The sequence below is a fragment of the Corvus moneduloides genome, chromosome 1 (assembly GCF_009650955.1).
Source record: "Corvus moneduloides isolate bCorMon1 chromosome 1, bCorMon1.pri, whole genome shotgun sequence".
Classification (NCBI taxonomy): domain Eukaryota; kingdom Metazoa; phylum Chordata; class Aves; order Passeriformes; family Corvidae; genus Corvus; species Corvus moneduloides.
The window spans coordinates 118,085,396-118,092,050 of record NC_045476.1 but is presented as its reverse complement, the minus strand read 5'-3'; positions in this window follow the sequence as shown (position 1 = coordinate 118,092,050).

Here is a 6,655-nt window from a genome sequence, read left to right as displayed (position 1 = left end):
ACTATACTGCTGTGATGCTAGTAGTACTTGTCCATACAGCATGAGCCATAGGGTGGGTCTAGCTGGAGTTTATACTTGGCAAATTCAGGATATTAAAATTACAAAGCATTACTTGGTCATCTTGATGATAAATTGTAAAAAATACACAGTGCCTATTTTGAAAACCTCATAAGGAAAACCAGTAGCAGCAGATAACCCAAATTTTAACATGTTTGGCACATAAAGCTGCAGAATATCAGTATAGTGGGGGTTATGCTATTGTGATCAGGACACAAGTGGAATGTAAGGTTTGGTTATCTGGTTTCAAGGAAAGAGAAATTCACAGAATGGCTGAGGTTGGAAGGGACCCCTGTAGGTCCTCTGGTCCAACCTCTTTGCTCAAGCATGGCCACTTAGAGCTGGTTGTTCTGGACCACGTGGATTTTGAGTATCTCCCAAGGATGGAGACTACAGCCTCTCTGGGAAACCTGTTCCAGTGCTCAGTCACCTTCAAAGTAAAAATGTGCTTCATGATCTTCAGATGGTGCTGCCTGTGTTCTGGGCACCACTGAAAAGAGCCTGGCTCTTAACTTCAGGTACTGGTATACATTAAGAAGTTCTCCCCTGAACCTTCTCCAGGCTGAACAGTTCGTATTCCTCAGCCTTTTCCTCCAGTCTTTTCTGCGTGGAGAGAGGCTTCAGTCCCTTCATTGTTTTGTGTCCCTTTGTGCTGTTTCCAGTATGTCCACGTCTCTCTTGTACTGAGGAGCCCAGAACTGGACACAGCACTCCAGGTGTGGCCTCAGCAATGCTGATTAGAAGGGAAGGATCATTTCAACCAGGTGGCAACGCTGCAAATGCAGCCCAAGATGTCATTGGCCTCCTTTGTGGCAAAAGCACATCGGCTCATGGTATCCACCAGGGGCCCCAGGTCCTATTCTGCCAAGCTGTGCTTTCCAAGCAGCCAAGCTGCTGCTTATGCCATTCCAGCAGGTATCAGGGTGGTTAAAATGCCCCATGAGGACCATGGGAGGCTGCTTCTGGCTGCCCATGAAAAGCCTCATGCACTTGTTCTTCCTGGTCAGGGGATCCAGGGAAGACACTCACTACCTTGTCACCCACATTGTCTATTCTTTAATGCTCTTCTCAGTGGGCAAGCAGCAAACTTGTCTAGAGAGCAGGTCAGATTGACAGATGGGTCTCTCTGTCCCTCGAAGCAGAGAGTCATCCACTGCTGTCACCCACTTGCTGCTTCCTTTTGGTGCTTCTGCATGGCTCAGGGTCAGCGGGCACAGGTGCTCCTCTTGAGAGCACACCTGGTTCCTCCTTAGCTTTGAGAGCAGTTAACCTGCCTTAATATTCACTTCTTGTCTATACTGATGCCACTGATGTTTTTCAGCTCATACGAAGGATGCACCTCTTTCCAGCGCTGTGTTTTTTGGTGCTGTGAGACTGTAAGAGGAGGAGGAGTAGTGAGGTCACACAGGCAGCACGGAGAGGGTCCGTGATGCTCCATGCTGCCTCACTGAGCAGCCAGCATCAGGGGGCTGAGCTCAGCGTTTGTGTGCTGGCCATACTCATGAGATGGAGGTGGTTGCATCCTCTGTGCTGGGGAGACTGAGCTGTGAAGAAACTGGTGGGAGGGGAAAGAAAGAAGACCTGAAACTGAGTTGAGTCACCTCAATCTCAGTCAGCCTCAAGCTGGGGCTATACTTAAACATAACAATGAAAATTGGATTCAAAGTCTCTCACTGATCTTGCATTTTTCCTGGTTTTATGTATTTTCCTAAGGGGAGAGTAAGGGGGCAAAGCATTCTTTTATCTGGAGACTGTTACAAAACATGCTGTTCTTGCTCTTCTAATCCCATTCACAGCCTCCTGAATGAATATAAGACAAACATTTTAGGTTAAAAGAACTATCTTATTAGAAATGTACCTGAGATGAGAAGGGCACCAGCTTGTCTAACAGAATCGCTACTGAAAGTAGACTACCACAAAATCTATCATTGTTTGCCATGGTTTTTGTTTTGGCCTTACAAATTTTGTGATTTGTCTTTTTTTTTTAGGGGACAAATGTGTGCTTTCCCAAGAAGTACTGTTGATTTTCACTGAAATATTTATTGATTATTACCTTTCAGTATATATTCAAGTGGGACATAAAAAAACCCCTTATGTATAAAAATCAGATTTGGTGGATTTAAAATTGCCCAGGTAATACTGATGATCACCAAAGTTAAACAAGGAGATCTACAGACTAATACATTGTTTTGAACAGCTTTCAAACATCTGGAGTCTTATTTTGGCTGAGGAACCTTGAAAACTCTATGCAATTCTTTCTATCAGCGAATACCTTGAAGAAATCTGCAACTCTGAAGTACTAGCTTCATATGTTATAGAGAACCAACATTACTTATTTTCAAGCAACTCCCCAAGCAATTTGTTCTGTTCTCTGATCCCAGCCTCCTCATACTATTTTGGGACTTGTCCTCTTTAGCTCTAGCCTCCAGATCCCTTTCTTACCCCAGTTTTCTCTTCCCCTTTGCTTTTGTCCTCAGCCTTGGCCTCAGGACATCTCTGCGTGAATGCTCACTATGTATAATTTCTTACCTCTCAAAAGATCTGTTTTGTCTTTTTTCTTTTTTTTTTTTGTAATATGACAAACACCTTTGTTGCGATTTGCCCTCTCTTGTTGCAGTCCAGCTTCTGCATAATCTGAATCTGAGTGGGCTGTCTGCACACCAGGAGAGGTGTTACAGGGTCTGTGAGGAAAAGGCAAAAAACTTAGCATAAGTATTTAAAAATGTAGACATCTACAGATGAGATAATCATAATGCAGTGACTTTCTAGTTAGCAGACATTTAGATAATGTAGTTTTGGATCAAGTTCCATTCAATCTGAAGATAAAGGTTTCTATTTGGTCAAGTGAATCTCACCTCTGTATCTAATTTCAGCTAAAACACCTATGGTTACAGCAGCAACTGAAAGGAAAGCCTTGGTCAGCTTCAAAGATCCTTAGACAAAGCACATTTCAGAAAGGTCATTCTTTGCATATGAGCCAACAGACACTCATAGGCTGTGTGCAAATTGCAAATCAGACTCACGATTTGATCAAGTGGGACAGGCATGATACCAATACACATATACCTGACAGTGGAATAACCCCTGGGAAATAGTCAAACTCTATTTAAAAAACTAGAGACACTGAAACTTTGGAACAGGAAGGTTGTGTGTGTGTGTATGTGATTTTTTCCCCCACTTTCTAAGAAAGCGTAAGATTTTTGAGCAAAAGTTAAATATGCTGCTGAGAAAAAAGTCAGCCTCTGCCTAATGCCAAACAACTTAGATTTTCAATGCAAACGATCTTTATCGCTTGAAATTATTATGAGTGACTGAAAGTAGTCTTGGGCAAGCAAGGAAGCATTATGCAACTCTTTAAATACAGGTAACTTTGCTGGATCAACCTATAATTAAGGCATCCCATAACTACAACCAAACCACGACAAACTTACCACATAAATGCTAAAAATCAAATACGCTCATAAAGTCCCAACTCTTTCCTCCTTCTCTAAGGAGGCTGTAATTTGACCAGATAAAAGAGTATATGATGAGGTTTTATGATCCACCTGTGCTTGAGAACACAAAAGCTATTGGCACTTTTTCTTTGCCTCCCTAACACATGGTTTTAAGATCATCTTATATCTTGGGTTTTGTTTTGCACACAGCTCAATCAGTCACTACCTCAGTAACAAAACTAAAGGGAGGAAGTTAAACATGTAACACTAATATAAAGCAAATACAGGAAGCCTTTAGGTAGTAATCAAAGGATACCTGATTTTCTCACACTACTGATAAATTCTGTAGTAACATAAGAAACCTTTGCTGACAACCAGTGGCTGTCTGTTACTGAAGTTAAGGTTTTAGTTATTTTCTCTGAAATTAACCAGATATCTAGAACTCCAGACTCACAGTGCTGTTAACAGCCAGCAAACATTTACACAACAAAGAATCTTTTACAATTAATAATCACAAAGGGAATAACAATGTCAAAATGAAAATTCAAAAATCATACCATTATGTGGGGTAGCACTACAAACAATCCTAACCTCTGCAGTGTTAGCTTTATTAGTTTTTATCTTACAGAAATTGTATGGGGGAAAATTTTTTTGATAAAATATTAAGCCTAATGTACATTTAAGACAGAAAATCCCAATTTTTTTCTCTAACTAGTGATGTTCTATATAATTTGTTTCCTAGGACAGCTGTCTCCTTTGTTTGTGTACTGGTGACAGTATAGCATGGATCACACTGGTCTGTAACATGAATATCAGGAAAAAATGGAAAAAAGCATGCTTTACTCTTACCAGAGAAATGGTGGCAGGAAGATGTTAGAAATAGCTGTGCCCTCTTCATTCACTGTAAGGCTCACTTTTCTTTGGATGAAGTCAGGTGTAAACAGTGAGTAGATGAAACTTTATTTCCCTCATCATTATTATTAAAAGTATATCATTTTTCCAAAAACTGTTCTGGTTTCTGTTAGATGTTTGCATTGGCAGCCTATCTCAGTACTCATGTATCAGACTAAGATATAATACTCAATGTGAAGATCTCTGAGCCACCACTTTTGGAGGAGTATGCATTTCTTCCTAAGTACTCCACAAAGTGTTTAAAAAACCCATGCCATCTGCTCTCAACACTTTTGCAGTATTCACCCCTTCAATTAGGAACATGTGAGAGGACAGGTCAACTGAATTGCTTACTAAAGGATGACCTTTTGGCAGGAATGAGTGTTCCTGGTAGCAGTGTTTGCCTCAATTCTTTCATCCTTCCCTGTAGTGAGGGTGCACACCTCTACACCGTTCCCAGCCTATGCCCCAGCTAAGCAGCCCTTGCTGCTGAGCCACGGGCAGGCATTGAAGGAGGTGCCAAGCCTGGGAGAACATGCCAGGCCAGCTCTGCACTGTAGAATATTTCTGAAAACGGGTTTGCAGAGTGCAGCCAGCAATGTAATACATGCCTGCCAAGAATGCAGCACTGTAAATTTTCTGGAATTCGATACAGTTATGGAAAAACTGGAACTCCTAATATCATTTGAGCCTAGTGTCTCCTATGACAGTATGCTGGAGTAAACTGCAGGCCACTATTCTGATAAATACAAAGTTTGGAACTAATTTTCTAGACCATTAAATGCTTCCTATATTTTTCCAGGGACATATGTGTGCACACAATAATATAAGCAAAAAAGAAGAGGGAAATATGTAGATGAAGTGAAGAATGTCTTTGATGTCATTTTAACAGGAATGATGAACCTTGAAAACTGTTGGGCAGTTAAGCAGTTGCAAGGCAGTTACTTCTGTTTGAGAGATAAGAGATGGTTTAATTGGTCAAAAAAAAAAAAAAGTAGGGCCGGTGTTGTAATAAAATAAACTACTGATTTGTTGTTATTGCAGATGAAAGTTTGATTTAAGCAGGAGATAACCTGTGCAGTCAGCTGATCCTGGAAGCTGTGGTTATGTTTTCAACTGTGAACTTGTGGAAGGTGTGGAACAGCGGCTATCAGTTCCACATAAATTTATGTACATAGAAATCTGTGAGTACAGAGTCTGACAGACCTGACTGACAGAGTACTCCCTGTCCTGACATCTGTGCATGAAGCTCTTCATGCTGTGCTGTTACTGTTAACAAGGACCACAGCTATGACTGAAAGTTGTTTCTATTAATGATGGGAGCAACAGTAGGGTAGAAACCGGAACTGAAAAAGACAGGAAACAAAATATTATACAGCTATTGGTATGATAGGGTAGAAATGTACTATAATGTATGTAAATTCAGATTAAAAATGCAAGTAATTAATTGACTTTTTTGGCATTAGGATAACAGATCCGTACTCATCACATCCATCACAGGATGTGCAGAACATGTATTTCCTCTATACGGCCCACTGCAAAAAAATATAGGCAAAACACTCAACATTTATGCCTTAATAAATATCTATGGCAGCTGGTGTGGGGTCAGTAGCTCTGACTGAGGAAGCTGAGAGATGGTCCTGTGGAGGGAGGATCGTCTTCCTGAGGCCCAGTGTCTTCCCTCAGCTGCAGGCTAGGAGGGCCCATGCAGAAGCTGTCAGCTCTTTAGTGATTGTCAGCTCGTGATTTCAGCTCTGCAGGGCAGCCTCCAGGCCAGACCAGGGAGAGAGAGACGAGAAGCTCGTGTGGCTGGTTCTGCATGAAGGTAGCTTTATTGGTCCGTACTCCAGTGAAGGGGAGGCCAGGGACAGGCTCTCTCTGCCCTCACAGGGGCAGGGGGCTGGCTTTATAGGGATACAGGGGGTGGGTGTCAGAGGGTAAAGGCCAATGGGCTAGAAAGGATCTGCATAGCGTCTCCCAGAGGATTCTGGCTCTGTCTTCTTCTCGCCGTAACTGAAGAGTAGCTGCCTTCCCAGGGGAATTCTGCTGGGAGGTTTCGGCAATCTCCTTATCTCAGCAGACGTCCCTCCAGGGCAGTGGCTGGGCATACTCCACAAACATCTACATACAATATGTCCTAGAATGAATCAGAGAGAACATTGATCAATAACTATCATGAAAACAGACCTAAATTTGAAACCATGATCAACCCTTTTACTGTAAGTAAACTGAAGCATTTTTGCACAAGTTAATTATTGCAAGACACAACTGAA